At 39.2% G+C, this 17,526-nt stretch overlaps 1 non-coding gene across 1 annotated transcript; it reads right to left on the bottom strand.

Moving 5' to 3' along the window:
* Positions 1 to 510: 510 nt before the first annotated feature.
* Positions 511 to 617, bottom strand: LOC125101384 (U6 spliceosomal RNA). Its single transcript, XR_007127803.1, has one exon. It is a non-coding gene; the product is annotated as a U6 spliceosomal RNA (small nuclear RNA).
* Positions 618 to 17,526: the final 16,909 nt, after the last annotated feature.

Below are 17,526 nucleotides of genomic sequence, written 5' to 3'. Positions count from 1 at the left end.
TTTCATTTGTTTTAATCTTTTTTTGTTGTTTATTGTGTATTTTTATAATTGATTATTTTTATAACTTTAATTATTTGAACACAATGAGTTTATATTGCCAGTTAAAATGTTAAAAAAATTGCTATCATATGAAAAGATTATCTTCTAATGTGACCTGTTTGTGTCTTTTATTCCTCCCGCACTCTGGATTATTTTCTTGTGAAAGAGCTCAGTGTGAGAGATACTTCATCTACGGGAGTCATGGACACATATGCTGTGGAGTGGTGTTGTCTTCACGTGTAAGAAGAACCCCAGAATTATCATTGGTACAGGAGCACAATGATGTTAATTTCTCAGTTTGGGGACTCCTAAACCTTGAGGACTTTGAAGTAGTAGAAATTTAAACCCCACAATTGTGCATGAGAGACCCAAAGTGCAACTCTCCAGGAATTTAGACAGAGATAGATAAACTTGCCTGTTGCCTTCCTGCATCACTGGTCACAGTTCATTCAATCTTGTATTTTTTTTTTTTTTTTAATGGAACACTTCACGAATTTGCATGTCATCCTTGCGCCGGGGCCATGCTAATCTTCTCTGTATCGTTCCAGTTTTAGTATATGTACTGCTAAAGCAAGCACTCAGTCCTGTATTTTACTAAGGTATAGACCTTCAAGGTTTGCAGGTCTGCCCTCATGGGCTTGCAGGCTTTATTCTGTTCTCCTGAGCATTTTAAAATTAAAGCTCTTAGCTACTTCACCAGAAACACATTAATCCCGATCTCTCTCACACACACCCACCCACGATTAACCAACAAGTAGAACCTCACCTGTGCCTCCTGGGATTACGCCCTGCTTCCCAGATTACCTAGCATGTGGGAATTTTTCTTACTATTCCTGATATCTCAACCATACATTTTTTTAAAAGATTTTATTTATTTATTTGACAGAGAGAGATCACAAGTAGACAGAGAGGCAGGCAGAGAGAGAGAGAGAGGGAAGCAGGCTCCCTGCTGAGCAGAGAGCCCGATGCGGGACTCGATCCCAGGACCCTGAGATCATGACCTGAGCCGAAGGCAGCGGCTTAACCCACTGAGCCACCCAGGTGCCCTCAACCATACATTTTTGAACCATGTTATATTTTATGTGCTTGGGGAAGAGATTCAGGTGATTGAAGTCAAATTATTTATGGAACAGGAAGCTCCGAAACTCAAGTTTACATGAATATAGAGAAACCACACCCCAATCTGGGGCTCAAATTAAGATGTGGAATACCTTAATTATATTTTATGTTCACTAGCTGTATCATATACCAATTAGAACCCGTTGCTTTTTGCCCTGAGGATGTGAGATGGAATGGAGTTTCACAGCTGTTCAAACCTCCTTTAAAGAAGCAGGAATATATTAATGACACGTGAAGGAAGAGACTGGCAAGAAAAGACTCTTCCTGAGTTGATAACACATGGATGAAGTATCTGTCTCTTCATTAGTTTATAAGCATCTTTAGGGGAGGGAAAGTGATATATTTATCTCATCATCTGTGCAGGGGAACATTGAACTTGTTGCATGGCAGGTGCTAAACAACTTTGGAAACAATAAAGGAAGGATAGGGTGAAGATGGGAGAAAGAAAGGAAAAAATAAGGAAAGAAGGAAGGAAAGGGAGGAAGGGAGGAAGGGAGGGAAAAATGAGGCAGCTCCTATCCATCACTATGATACCCATAGAGAAAAAGAAAACCTAGCCCACTTCCAGAAACTGGGTATTTGGAGCATAAATATAGGTGTCCTTGAGAATGACTCCACATTCTTAAACTCTAAGTCTTGCAGAGATCATCAATATAATTAAAGATTTAGCTGCTTGCAGCAGCAATGACATAAGACTCTCTTAAGCTACATGCCTGAACTAGAGGAATTTGTGTTTTCAGTAGAGTACAACACTTCAACGCTTCCACAGTGCTGAGGAACATGCTGCCATGGCAGCAAATCTGAATACACGGATGAGTAAAGATTTCTGAGCTGCACCCCTGTTTGGAGAGTTCTATGTCTTCCTTTCTTAATGACCTAAACTTTGTTTTCATCCCGATAAGTTTTTTACAAATTTTCACATCCTTTCTTTTGGCTTAAACTAAGTTTCAGAAACAGGTAAGATGGTAGAAAGCTCTCATTTTTTCCCCTATTATTGCAGAGACCATCAACTGTATAAATGCTTCTTTTCAAAGGGGAGGAGGTTTTATGACTGAATAGTAGTTTCAAAAACCTCTTTCCAACTGAGAGGGAAATGTTCTTTGCTTGGACAGAACACATTAGCCACATCCAAATGAAATAATACGTGTGAAAGCACGCTGAGAAACAAGTAGCCGATAGAGTCAGTACTGTATTAATGTGGTGAGCATTACACTCTGTGCTAGGAAATGGGACATGGAAAGAAGCATAGGCAGAAACTTGTGTGGCGTATAAAGGTAGTAATCTACTCCACTCAAACTGTTCACTCTATGTCTTAGTCCAGGCTGGGATAACAAAATACCACAGACTTCATGGTTTATCAACAATGAAAATTTATTTCCAATAGTTCTGGAGGCTGGGAAGTCTAAACTCAAGGCTCCAGCAGATTTTATATTGGTGAGAGTCCGTTTCCTTTTTCTATACCATCTTCATGCCCTGTCCTCATGTGGCAAAAAGGAGGGAGGAAGCTTTCTGGAAACTCTTTTTATAAGGGCACTGTGCCTCTTCATGATCTAATCACGTCTCAAAGACTCCATCTACGGACACCATTGTTACTGAGGACTGGGTTTCAACATATGCATTTTGGGAGGGCACAGACCTTTAGGCTGTAGCACTGTCAAACATGCAAATCCCTGCCCCAGAGGTTCAATGTGGGTGAGTAGTAACAGTAGAAAAAACAAAGGCTCTGAGAGGACCCCTAACAAGGAAAGGCTGGTGTCACTGACCTGAGTGCACTTGATTCTCAATCGCTTGATTCCTTTTGGGGATGAGGGTGGGAGGAGTAGGGCCACTTGGTCACAGGATTTCAGTTGCTCTTGATGTCAGTTTCTATATATATTTTTTTCTTTTAAAGATTTTATTTATTTATTTGACAGGTAGAGATCACAAGAAGGCAGGGAGGCAGGCAGAGAGAGAGAGAAGAGGAAGCAGGCTCCCTGCTGAGCAGAGAGCCCAATGTGCGGCTCGATTTTAGGACCCTGGGATCATGACCCGAGCCAAAGGCAGAGGCTTTAACCCACTGAGCCACCCAGGGGCCCTTTCCTTTAATGTTTTTAACAAAATTTTTAAAACAGCTTTATTGGTTCCCCATCAAGGTAGCACTGTTTCTTGAAGCATGATCCATAAACCTCTAGTGATTCCAGGAAACAGAATCAGTTCTGCAGTTTAGAAGTTAAAGCAGTGATAATAATATACTAGTTATGTCTTACCACAAAATGTGTACACACTTCTATAGTTGCTAGCAAACATTTTGCTTCACATTTGGCTAAGATCGCTGATGCATAGAACTGAATCATTTCTCAGCTTATATGGAAAATATATGAATGAAAACCCATTAACATACTATTATGCCAATATTAAAAAGGCATGTTATCAGAAGAGGACATTTTAAAAAGCATTAAAAATAGTTAAAAATGATTCATGAGGGGCTATAGCAACATTTTTCTATATATGTCTCCAGAGCCACAGGAAACAAAGGAAAAAATAACTGTTGGGACCATATCAAAATGAAAAGCTTCTTCACAGTAAAGGAAACCATCAATAAAAACAAATGGTAACCTACAGAATGGTAGAAGATATATGCAAATGACATATCTGATAAAGGGTTAGTATCCAAAATATATAAAGAACTGATAAAACTGAACTCCTCAACAATGAATAATCCAATTTAAAAATGGGCAGAAGACATGAACAGACATTTCCCCAGAGAAGACATACAAATGTCCATCAGACACATGAAAAGATGCTCAAAATCACTGATCATCAGTGAAATCCAAATAAAAACTAAGAGACATCATCTCACACCTGTCAGAATGGCTAAAATCAACACCATGCAAAATAACTGGTGTTGGTGAGGATGCAGAGAAAAAGAAACACTGTGCATTGTTGGTGGGGATGCAAACTGGTACAGCTGCTATGGAAAACAGTATGGACACTCCTCCAAAAAGTTAAAAAAAGACCAACCCTATGACCCAGCAATTGCACTACTGGGTATTTACCCAAAAATTATAGAAATACTAATTGAAAAGGATATCTGCATCCCAATGTTTATAGCAGCATTATCTACAACCATCAAATTATGGAAACAGCCCAAGTTCCATCAAGTGTTGAATGGGTAAGGAAGATGGGGTGTGTGTGCAGACACACACACACACACACACACACACACACACACACACACACGTGCACATACACACACACCTACACACAGTGGAATATTATTCAATGATAAAAAAAAGAGTGAAATCTTGCCATTTGCAACAACATGGATGGTGCTAGAGAGTATTATGTTAAGAGAAATAAGTGAAAGAAAGACAAATACCTTAGGATTTTATTCACATGTGGAATTTAAGAAACAAAGTAAATGAGCACATAAAGAAAGAGAGAGAGAAACCAAGAAACGCTCTCAATTATAGAGCACTAATGGGTACTGGAGGGGAGGTGGGAGGGGGGAATGAGTAAATAGGGCTGGGTTTAAGGTGGCACTTGTCATCATGAGCACTGGGTGATGTATGGAATTGTTGAATCACCATATTGTATACCTGAAACTAATATAACGTTGTATGTTAACTAACTGGAATTAAAATAAAAACTCAACTTAAAAATAAAATATAAAAAATATAAATAAATTAATTAATTAACATGTTCATCTTAAAAAGATGATTCATGAGGTAGGTGTGTTGGGATTGGGATCAAAAGGCATCATTTATATATGCTGCTGTGGACTTTAAAGGAGATTGCTAGAACTCCACTGTTTGTAAAGTGAATGGATAGCAGAATATTTTCTTTTCTTTTTTTTTTTTAAAGATTTTGTTTATTTGGGAGAGAGAGAGAGCATGAGCAGGGGGGAGGGTCAGAGGGAGAGAGAGAAGCAGACTCCCCACTGAGCAGGGAGCATAACATGGGACTCAATCCCAGGACCCTGAGATCATGACCTGAGCCGAAGGCTGACACTTAACTGACTGAGCCACCCAGGTGCCCCCAGAATAATTTCTCATCATGATCTAATATTGAAGAAAATGAGGAAACCCGATTTAATTATGTCCTGGCCTATAAGCATACATCTGTTTTTATCCAATGAACAGAAAAAAAAAAAAGGCAGCAAGCATGAAAACCTTTCTATTTTCCATTAAAATATAGGACACTTACTATGACCTCTGCTACAAATATTCCAACTCAGTATCCTGTGACAGTATTCTTCAGGGTCGAGAAGATAGCTTATGAGCACTGAGTTTTAAACCGTTAACTTACTGCACTACAAGAATCCACAGACTGTGAAAGGTTTGTAGACTCGTTTAACAGATATCTTGTGACTAAACGGGGTCAGACCACAATGAAGGCTATGCTCCTCTAATGAAGTAAGTCTCATATGTCTACCAAAATGAACAGAAGCAGTGAAAGAAGCAGTGACTGGAGTGAAAAGAACATGGTAATAAAGTCTTTTTTGTATCTTATACTGGAAAAGGCTACACAAGGCTACACCAAATTTCTGTGGACGGCAACCCCTTTGCCGCTGGTTGTGACCCTTCTTCCTAATGCTTGGCAAAGGAAGACACCCAAGGGTCCTTTGCGGGGAGTTACTAGAAGATGAAAAGCAAATGTCATGCTAATCTCAAAACACCAACTTCTCTGCTTTGTTATTTTGAATTTACAATTCAATGTATCTTCATGGAATTAAATGGTCTGTTACTTAAAGCTTGCTATGGGTTGAATTGTGCTCTCCCCCAAAGGTATATGTGGAAATCCTCATTCCTGGTATCTGAGAATAGCACCTTATTTGGAAATGGGGTCGTGACAGATATAATTATTTAAATTAAAATGAGATCATCCTGGAGGAGGGCGGTTCCTAATCCAATAGGAGTGATGTCCCTATGAAAAGGGGAAATCTGGACACAGGCATGAGCGCGCGCGCGCACACACACACACACACACACACACACACACACACACACACACAGGAAGAATGTCATGTGATGAGGAAGGCAGACCTGCCGCAAGCCAAGAACACAAGTGTCAGCTAATCACCAGAAGCTGGGAGAGGGCAATGGAACAGATTCTCCTCCCCAGCCCTCTGAAAGAACCAGCCAACAGGTTGATCTCGGACTTGGAAGCCTCCACAACTGTGATACAAACTTCCGCTGTTGAAGCCACGCAGTGTGTGGTACCTTCTTAGAGCATCCCTAGCAATGATTTGTATGTAGCAATGATCAATACAAAGCTTGAGGAGGCAGAAATGATATTTTCCATCCTGCATTAATAAAAGTGCAGCACAGTTGGTCCACGCTTCAGATTTCTGCCAGCACAAAACCTCACCTCATCAGAATCACCACAGGGAGGAAGAGCAAACAAGCCGGTGTGTGTATGCAAACGCATGCTCACTCTTCTGAAGAAATGGAAGGCACACTGCTTAATTGAAACATGCTTCCAAAGAGGCGGAAGAAGGGAAATAGCATTTAAAACAAACATTGACCTCCGTTGCTAAGTAAATGCCTCACAACATTACTATAGGATCAGACCCGAAAATGAAGTCAGAATTAGGCAGTCGGGTTGAATGCTGTCTATTCAGCAGGATAGACAAAGAGAAAGAGTTGCATTTTGTAGGATAATTGGTTGGGGATGTGCAGCAGGCGTTTGAAAACCATGTCAGGACATTTTTGCATATCAGAAAACAATCTCATTAACACACTTCATGAGACACTTGTGTAGTCAAAGAATTTTAATTATCCCTGAGGCCTGGGACAAGGAGTACGCCACAAACCACTTCGGTGATAGAAGAAAAAAAAATAAATCTTTGTATTGCCATCAGCAGTGTCAATCTCCTAATTTCATCATCATTAATATTTCATCACTGTTTCACTGGAATAATTACTACTTTGTACTATGAGTAAAAAAGATGTGCTTGTGGAAATACGAGATATGAACAGCACACTTCCTTCATTCGACTGACAGAGTGGAATCTACTGAAACTGGGAACAGAGACAGGGTATGAAAGAAAAAATTACTGATTTCTTGTTTGTGGTTTTCAAATTTGTACAAAACCCAAAGGATAAAAAACAGCCCAAACAACAGTTAAGCTCCCCAAACTTGGTCTGGTGGTTTGGCTTCATGCCATTTGCACTGAATGAGACATTGGGTTCCACACAGCTGACTGAGGAGTTTTTGAAATTACTGCTCCTAGTCTGACCCCAGATTCTTGATCGGCCCCACCTGCATGCCCACTCAGATGCACACAGCTCCAGACTCCTTCTGAGCTATTCGGACAGAGGACATAGCAGCACACCCACCCAACCATACCCTGACCAGCCTCACTTCCACAAGCTGTCTGTTAGAATGAACACAAAGGGCACTCATGGGACCCCTGCGCCTTCACCCAACCCCTTTAAGAGCACTGCTCTGTCATTTTAATGGTAGACCTGTGAGCCACAAGTACTCTGTTATGACAAGGTGGGGAGTACGCAGCTCATCTAGGATCTGATTGGCAGAACAGCCTTAGTACTTCATAATAGTGCTTAGAAATGCTTACAGAACACCGTGTTTTCCACCTCAGTATAAAATCCACTGAGTGAAGCCATGAGCCAACCCACCCGAGAGCTCGGAGGCACCAAGATGATGCTTCCATTTTCCCAAGAAAGGCAGTCTTTCTCTTTACTCCAAACACTATAGAAGAGGCATTACAGCTAAATGGAAATAAAAGAGATGTCAATGAAATGTGAAGAATTTAGGGCTCTCTCGAAAATAAGAATGGCTTGTCTTTCTAAGAGAATTCAGAGTCCCCTAGGGGAGTTTTAAACAATGACAATATAGATTTTTCATTCACCCTTTTTGAAATATCTAAATTCAGTGCACTTGGAAAGATCTCAGAGAAACCTTTAAGAATACATGGTGCCTCACGGTTTATGTCTTTCCTGTTCTTATGAAATCCTTGTGGATTTATGGAGAAAAAATTAGTTTTTCCAAATCGATCTATGAATATCTCCTATCCCACCTATGGGTGCTCTTCCTTTAGGTGTTTTTGCTGCTGATCCTCTTTAATCTCCTCTTTCTTCTCTGTGGTCTTGCAAAATTGCCTCTGCACTATACACACAGCTTAATACTTTCTGCCTTTGAGCTTGCTATGTTCACATGCAGAGAGAGATCCAAGAACTTACCCCATCGCTGCACCGTATCTTGTTTTGTTTGTATTGTTTATCTTGGTTGGTTGGTTTGTAAACTGAAGGAAGCATTTTCATGTTCATACATATACAGAAATAGGGAGAAAGAAATAGTGTAATTAAATAAGGACTCACTAAGAAGGACACATTCACAGATAGATGGAAAAGTCAGCTTACTAAAGAAATAGAGCTATGTTAATTGCAACTCCAAACTTAGGTGGGGAATACAATGCCCTGATGAGTGGAAGTTAAGCTTAGAAATTCCTGAAATCTCCTTCCCAATTCAAGTACAGATTTTTTTGTGTGATTCTGTGGTTGGTTCAGCTTGACTAGAAGTGGAGAGATAGGGAAATGTCATCTCTGCTCTCATGTTTCTCCTCTTTATGAGTCTCAGTGATGACTAGGGCATGAATGAGAGCCAAGAGTTTTGGCCAACTGCAGACAATCTGGAAATTGTCTTGTTGCCACCTAGGTCTAGTTTTTAAATCATTTCACACAATGGACAAGATTTGCTGAGTGTTCATAAAGGCAACCCTTTTCCACTCCAGCTGTGCCAGTAGCACTCATAATTGCCATCTCCTTGATTTAAATGCCATTATTAAATCATTCTTCTACTGCATCATGAAAAATTTAGTGAACACATATTACATGCCAGATATCATTCTAGATCTTGAGTTACGCCATGAAACATCTGACAAATGTCCTTACCTTCATAAACTTAACTTGTAGTAAGATGAGATGGACATTAGACAAGTAAGTGGATGCTATAGGCAATCTGATAGTTGAAGCTGCTAAGGAGAAAAATGGAGCAGGAAGTGGAATGGGCTAATGGGAGGGCGAGTATTAAAGTTCGAGTGGGATGGGCAGACAAGAATGGCTGAGAAAAAATACCTGAGCAAAGGTCTAAAGGAGTGGGGAGGACTAGATGTGGATATTTGCAGGAAGAGGATTCCAGACAGAGAGAACAATAAACACACAGGCTTGAACATGCACCAGATAGAATTCTTGTCAAAGTATGACATCTTCCTTGTTTTACCAAAATAAATATCACATAGAATAAAACTCTGCTCTAAAAAGAGTAGTCAGCAACATGTGAGTCCTGCACCGATACCTCAGTTTATTCCGCTCAGCCACAATGTGATAGTATAAAATGCCTTGGGATTTGGTTCATGGGTCCCATCCACTTTATGTAGCTTTCTGTTTTTATGTTATATTGGTGTTACAGAAACACTTCGTCATTGGAAAGATGCAAACAAGACAGTTTATCCGGTAAAATGTAAAAGCTCCCCCATCCAACTTCCCCATTCTCGTTCCCATCTACCTACTGATCTCATTCCTGAAGAAGACACTGTTAACTGTTTGACACACACTCATAAGTCCTTTCTCTGTGTATTTACATGCATACATGATAAATGAAAACAGTTTTTTCATGAATGGGACTTAACAATGTGTGGAAGATACAACTGTGTTAATACAGAAAATTATCTACCTCATCCTTTTCAATGTCAGTGTGGTATTCCATAGTATAAATTTGCTATAAATTACTTAAACTTCCCACTGATAGACTTAAAATTTTTTTATTAATATTCTGTACTTAACTCATGGAGAATGTATGTGTTTTTCTAGACTAGACATCCAAGATTTGAAGGAGAAGGACATAGGAGGGCTTAAACACAAATTTTTGGTAACATGTTCATTGAAATTTAATTCATTTACTATAAAATTCACCCATTTAAAGTACACAAATCAGTGGTTTTAGTACATAGTGCAGTCATTACCACAATCAATTTTAGAACACTTTCAAAACCCTAAATACAAATCTCCTCTATCTTTAGCAATCACTCCTCAACCCGCTCATCATTTTCAGAAGTAGAGACCCATTCATCTACCTCTGTTTCTATGAAATTGCCTATTCTGGACACTTCGTATAAATGGAATTATACAACTTGTGGTCTTTTGTATCTAGAATCTTTCACTTGGCATAATGTCTTCAAGGTCCATCCACATTGCTGCATGCATTATTACTTCATTGCTTTTTATGGCTGGATACTACTCTCTTGTATGGATATACTAGAGTGTACTTATCCTTTCATCATTTGTTGGATATTTGGATTGTAATCTGAGTTCACTAAGTGTTCTGTTTTTCTTGGTCAATCTAGCTATGTCAACTTCATTGATCCTTTCAAAGAACCACCTTTTTATTTTGTTGATTTTCTCTATAGTATGTATATTCTCGGTGTCATTGATTTCCATTCTAATTCTTATTTCCTTCCATATGCTGGTTTTGAGTTTAGCTTGCTCTTCTTCTTCCAGTGTCTCAAGGTGGGTGTTTAGGTTATTGATGTAGGTATTTATTCTCTTTAAATATAGGTATTTACAGCTAAAAATTTCCCTCCAAGTACTTCTTTAGCTGTATCCCATAAATTTTTAAGTTATATGTCTTTATTTTTATTCACTCAGTGTATTTTCTGCTAATCTTTGTGATTCTTCATTGATTCATTAGTTATTTAGGAGTATGCTCTTTAACATCCACATCTTTATGACTTTCCCAAGTTCCTCTTTGTGTTTTGATTTCTAATTTTATTCTATTATAGTTTGGGGGGGCATATTTTGTATAACCAATTTTTTAAAATTTTTGAGGCTTCGTATGTGGTTTTTAGAAACATTTTTCATTGATATTATCAGACAACCCTCCCAAACAAGTACATAACTTCTCATTATATGATTGTTCAAAATCTCCAAAGGTCTTTATAGAAAACCAAAGTAAGAATATCTCTTATAACTCCCTTTCTGAATTTAGTTGGTTTATCATTAAAATTAGTTGAAATTATGGTATTCTTGTGGACATCACAGAATAATAATTAGAGCTCCAATTTATGTAACACTATGGTCTGTGCATGTGTTACATATTTAAAATACAGTAACTATAATCTTCACTATAAAATAGCTATTAATATTTCCATCTTGCAAAGGAGAAAACTAACATTATTTAAGTAACCTGTCCAAAGTCACAGAAAGAATGAGGAAGAATTGGGATTAAGGCCCCAAATTATTTCTACCATCATACTCTTTTCCTAAGGGCAAGGAAAAATGGTCACTTGGACCATTGGAAAAATGCTTTTTCCTCACCTTTCCTTACTTCTGTAATAGCCAAAGACTCATCCAGACTCATGTTCTGGTTATTCTTGGCAGCCATAAACTTCCATTTTCCATTTCTGCTTTTACCTTTTTTCTCTTCCAGAAGACAACTGAATCTTCTAATTGGACAAGATGTTTATTGCCTCCTTTCTAAGTGAATTTACTAATAGGTAAAAGGGATTCAGAGCCTATTTCACTTAATGCAAATAAACTAATATTTTCATATTAGTCCTTTCTTTTCTTTTGAATTTTCAAGTACTCCAGAAGCATGGTTCTAATGTGTTGCTTTTATTTTCTCCATGAATCCATTAGATTGGCCAAGAGTTATCCTAACGAAAAATAATGTCATAAGGACTGTTACTGCACATAAAGAAGATAAGCAGGGTGAGAGTAAGCTAGGTGCTACATTTTACAAAATCTTTGGAAAGCATTTTTCTTTCTTTTAAAATGAACTTCGAGGGACGCCTGGGTGGCTCAGTTGGTTAAGCGGCTGCCTTCGGCTCAGGTCATGATCCCGGCGTCCTAGGATCGAGTCCCACATCGGGCTCCTTGCTCAGCGGGGAGCCTGCTTCTCCCTCTGCCTCTGCCTGCCACTCTGTCTGCCTGTGCTCATGCTCTCTCTCTCTCTCTCTCTAACAAATAAATAAATAAAATCTTAAAATGAACTTTGATCATCTTATTCAGCAATACTGAAATGTGGAAAATCAACTATAAAAAACATTGAATAATTGGACTGTGAGTTGCCAGGAGGGCAGTGTATTTTCTGTCTTCAACATACAGTACAGGACTGAAAACCCAGTAGGTGTTCCATATGACCTGCCAGATAAATTAATAAGCAGTGAAATTATTTCTGAGAAGAATGTTTTTACTACCTACTACTGAACTTGTAGTCCTTACTATCCCTCCAAAAGGGTTTATTTATGTATCCTACTCATTATGTACCTATTATGTACCAGGCACCATGTGAGGAACTGTGGCTTCAGAAGTGACCTGAGCAGACACAGACACTGATTTTACAGATAGTCAATCATGAAACAGACACTAAGAAAATTAGACAAAATTGTGATATGTGTTTCAATGGGAAGTATATGGTGCTAGAATATCACATAACAGGTGATCCTCATCGAATTTGTGAAAGTTTTCCTTAAGGGCATGGCATCTAAGCAGACCCTTGAAATAAGGGACTGCTTTGCCAATGTGTTCTCTTAGGCCTGTACAGTGGATTTTCTTTTTTAAAATATTAAATTGCTCATGCCTTTACATAGGGCATTAATTTCTAGTTATATACCATATCTCCTGTGTTGTTCTGATTGGTACGTGGCCTGAGTAAAACTTATGTTATCTGCCTGGCCCCTGCAGTTCTTTGACTATGTGTTTTGATATAAACTCTTGAATCTTAAAGAAAAAAAAAAAAAGAAAGAAAGAAAGAAAGAAAGCAAGAAAGCAAGTTAGCTCAATCTATGGTAGATAGATAAATGCATTCCAGGGCACTGTCCAGTACATACTTATTTCCTGTGTGTGTATATGAAGGAATGTATCCTTACTCCTGAGACACTTTATTATTTTCAAAATATCAGGGGCATCTGGGTGGCTCAGTTAGTTTAATGTCCAATTCTTGATTTTTCACTTGGGTCATGAGATCTAGTCTCATGTCAGGCTCCATGCTGATGGTGAAACTGGCTTAAGATTCTCTCTCTCCCTCTGCCCCTTCTCCCCACTCATGTACTCTTTCTCTCTCTCAACAACAACAACAACAACAACAACAACAACAACAAAGAAGAAGAAAAGAAAAGAAAGAAAGAAAAAGAAAATACTGGATATAGCCCAACAAGTTCATTTTGTTTCATGAGACAATAATGGTCTATAATGTATAGTTTAAAAAAAAAAAAAGGAAATAGCTGGGAGAACTCAGAGGAAAGAAGAAACTAAATGCCCAGTTTTTCATTGTGCCTTAAACAATAATTACTCATCACAAAGAAAAGAGACACCTTTCTTCCCATGCCACCTCCCATTCTGAACTCACACTTCCTGTAATTCTTGCTCTTATAGCCAACTTCCTGTATGGCTGACTTTGACCTTCAGAAAGTCACAGTATAGGAACTGACAAGCAATGACTAGGCAAATTACCCTACTCAACAGCATATACTCTTCCAATGGCTCTTCTGATTGGATTTCCAGTATTTACACCTTCATATTGCAAGGTCAAGATTAGAAGAAAGTAAAATAAGAAAAATGGAAGACCAAGCAGAAGGGGAAGAATCACAGAATGAGAGAATTGGTTGGGGCTTTGGGAGTTCATTCTATTGCAGCTAAACAGTTAAATTTTAAAGCTCTAAAATGGGACCTGGATCACCCTGAGCATCCCCCATGGATGGAGAAAAGAAAAGGACATGTATGGCAATTCAAGTAAGGTGGGTCTAAAGTCTAGACACATAGAGTTTGTGATAGGATATAGGGCCCAAATGTCCAAGTGTCACTTCAGGCAATGCCACTGAAACTCCAACATCAGCATGTGATCCTGCCTCTCTGGGAAAGGCCACAATGATCTACTTCCTTGTAAGAATTTGGAAATCTTTTTCATACATATGCCTTCTCACATCCTCCTCCTCCCCCCACACTTCCCAACCACCCCGTTACTGCATTATTTAATGGGATTCATAAATCTGGGCTAGCAATGGGGCATCATTCAACGTACTCTAAACCTAATAAAAATTCAAAAGAATAGTTTTTGGACGGGATGCTTTGTGGGCAGCTTTAGACAAACAGAAATACATAATAACCCTTGTGGAAAAAATTATAGTAGGTTACAAGAGTGGAGGAAGCCAGGGTAATTTGGAAACAATGTATGTTCCTCTGGAACAGACTTAACTAATAGAAGATACTTGATTTTGTTGGTAATAATTGCAACAGATTTCCATAATGAAGTAGGTGAAATGCTCCCATGCTTGGAATTTTATCCAGAATTGTTTTAACATGTTGCCTTTCCTTTACTGGTATTCCAGACTCACAGCACAGAGTTTCTCTAGGATACAAGGAACACTTGTATGGAATTCAGGATTGTTGAGGCTAATTTAGGACACCTTCCAAAGGGGTCACTTACTGCAAATATCAGAAGGATCTTGGAATCCACCTCACCCATACCACAGTAACATAGCCTCTGACAAATAGGGTTTCTATCACTTTCTTAGTTGTTCATCTATACACACACACACACACACACTCTTCTCAGAGCTTTCCCTAAAAACATGCATGAGGTCCTACTTGACCTATTTATATGGCTAGAGCAATCTGTTAGGTTGGGTTCTCTGACAGTCCATCTGTTTTTGCTACCGTTTAGTATTTAACATTAGTATGACTTGGAAACAGAATTTCAAAATCTAGTCTAGGCATATATCCAGAGACACATATCCTTTCTGTGGCTTTGTTGTAACCCTTCTAGAGGTGATAGGCTTTGCTGGGTATAGCTTGAGACTTATCTATTATTGTTCTCAGGCAGTTTCTGTGCCTCATTAGTCAGGAAAATTGAGAACCAGTTAGATTTGTAAAACAAACTGTTGGCTTCAAATTGCCTTGCATTTGTGCCACACGGGAAGATATTAGCAAGTTGGCACTGGTAACAGATCACCTCTTGTACTCAAGAGCCTAATGGCTTAGCTGCTTGCCATAATAACTTGCATGTTCTCCAATATACTGACTGGGGCAAGAAAAAATGCTGTCTGGCTGGGACAGACAGCCCACCTCCCCCTGGAGAATAAACATACTTGCTAGGTTTTTGTAGGAAGAGCTGTTTGAGAATTCTTCAAGAAAGGGGGAGAGGGTCATGATGAGCTACAGGCGTAATGCCAAATGGGTTCCCACACCCCAGCTCATAATTCCCACAGCTGGTTAGAGATGGATGTTTGTGAGGATAGAAGTGGTGAGACAAAGTGTGGCTGCTTGGATCATTCCTTCTTAAGAGCTCATTTTGTGCAGAAAGTGAGAGAAAACCTTATGCAAACCTCTGATTTCAGAGCCAATAACCATGCAGGTATTCAGAAGCAAAAACGGCCTGCACCGGGTACCACCACCATACTGCACAAGCTTCTTGTCCATCCCTTCCACCTTCTCAGCCCTTGGAATAGAACATCCTATAGAGAGCGGCAGCTGGAGATAACCTGCACATTACCATGCCTTGTGACAAATAGATGTTTAGCATCCAGGGTCTGAGACTAAGCTCTAAGCCCAATCCAGCATGTCCACCTTACTGAGCTTCCATCTGTCCACGTCCCTCCTTCTCTGGTCTCTTCCAGGACACTCGCCATCATTTAGATCCTCCGCGTTGACCTTCTTCAGTGATTCTTGCTCCTTCCACTGCTGTACTAGTCTTTCAGCACTTCCTGGTGCCCTGCAACTTCATACTTTCTTCAGCCTTATGCACAGACCATCAGAATGTGAAAATCATGGGATCTAGGATGAGGCAGAACTGGATTTGACTTTTTGCTTATTTGCCATGGCAGTTCGAGCAAGATGCTTAACTTCTCAACCTTGCAATCCTTGCAGGATGGCTGGAAGAATTAGCTTACCCTTCCTTCACCGAATGTCCCTTAAACAGCCTAAAGTAGGAAAATAAGAAAACACAGTCCCTGGAATGGAGGAAATTCATGATAAATAGGAAGTATGCTTACAATGGTAAGACAATTACAAAATTACAATTACAATTACAAATTACAAATTAAATTACAAATTACAATTTGTAATTACAATTACAAAAGTAATATTACAACACAGTCTGACCTGGGTCCCACACCCTCAGCCACTTCTTTCTGAGCTCGGTAAATACTGACCCATTGACTGTTGCTTCTGTGACTTTTGCTGGGCCCCTAACTGCTAGTCCATTCTTGGTGTGCCTCTTGCAAAGTTCTCAGGCTATAGTTTTGTCTTCTCCCCTAGCTAATGTAATCATCTGTGAGAATGTGAATGCCTCCACAAGCCTCACGTATCAAGTGACTCTCACTAGAACAGTTCCTGTCCTGAGGTGATGTTGGATGACACCCTGAGCAGTCTCCACCTGCCATATGGTGTGGCAAATGTCATGAGGTCCTTGTTTCCTTCATTTCAGACCAGGATGACAGGAACCTGATGCCACCTCTGTAATACACAACACCAATGGCTTAACTGTACTCAGGCCTTCAAATGCAGCTAGTGTGAATGTGCTATCCTCACGGATTCTCTGAAGTCTCCGCAATCTCAAAGAATTTGGATTTCCCAAGTCCATCCTCCTAAGTACAGCTCTCCAGTCCTGTGTTCATTGTGCTAGTTTTGACTTCTAGTTCCTAGAATTGGTTCTAAGTTAATAAGAGTGTTCCTGGTACAAGTGCCAAGTGACTATCCCTTCAGTATTTGTGGTTAATAAGCCCTAGCTAATAATCTCGCAACTTGAAGAAGCCTGTTTATAATTATTTATGAGTGTTTTGTCTATCTTAACCACTTTATGGAGAACTAAATACTAATTGCGTGCAGGGGTGTGTGTGTGTGTGCGTGTGTGTTTTGCTCGTTGTACAGTTTATTTATGTCATTAGGTAATAGCTCCCACAACATGCATGTCTAGAAGGCATTGTCTTTCTCTAGCTGAAGAAATTGTCTAATGTATTAACCACATGCATGGCTGATTGGTCAAATTAGTTGCTTTATATAAATGTCCTTGTATAACAAGATTTTCATTTAGTTTCCTTTTCTTGGTCACATCTTTAAGGTTAGGTAAGCAACAATACAATTTATCCTTAACTTCTTGTAACTTTCATTTAGTATAAATTGCCTCATTAGCCACTATGATATTTTTTCCTAGGATTGCACCTACAAGTCCCTAAACAGAATGGCGAGAGCATACAGTAGAAGGCTGAGAAGAAATGATGAGTCCTTGTGCCCCATGGGGTAAGCCTGGTGTTGCCAGGACTTTTGATTTTTCAGAAATTATTAAAACAGACACTAGGGACCAAAAAAAAAAAAACAAAAAAAAAAAAAAAAAAAAAACAATGACAGACTCGTTTTATGGAATGACAGTTTA

The sequence above is a fragment of the Lutra lutra genome, chromosome 5 (genome assembly GCF_902655055.1).
Source record: "Lutra lutra chromosome 5, mLutLut1.2, whole genome shotgun sequence".
In the NCBI taxonomy this organism is placed as follows: domain Eukaryota; kingdom Metazoa; phylum Chordata; class Mammalia; order Carnivora; family Mustelidae; genus Lutra; species Lutra lutra.
Note: the sequence above shows the minus strand (reverse complement) of the source record. Positions and strands in the feature narration are given on the sequence as shown.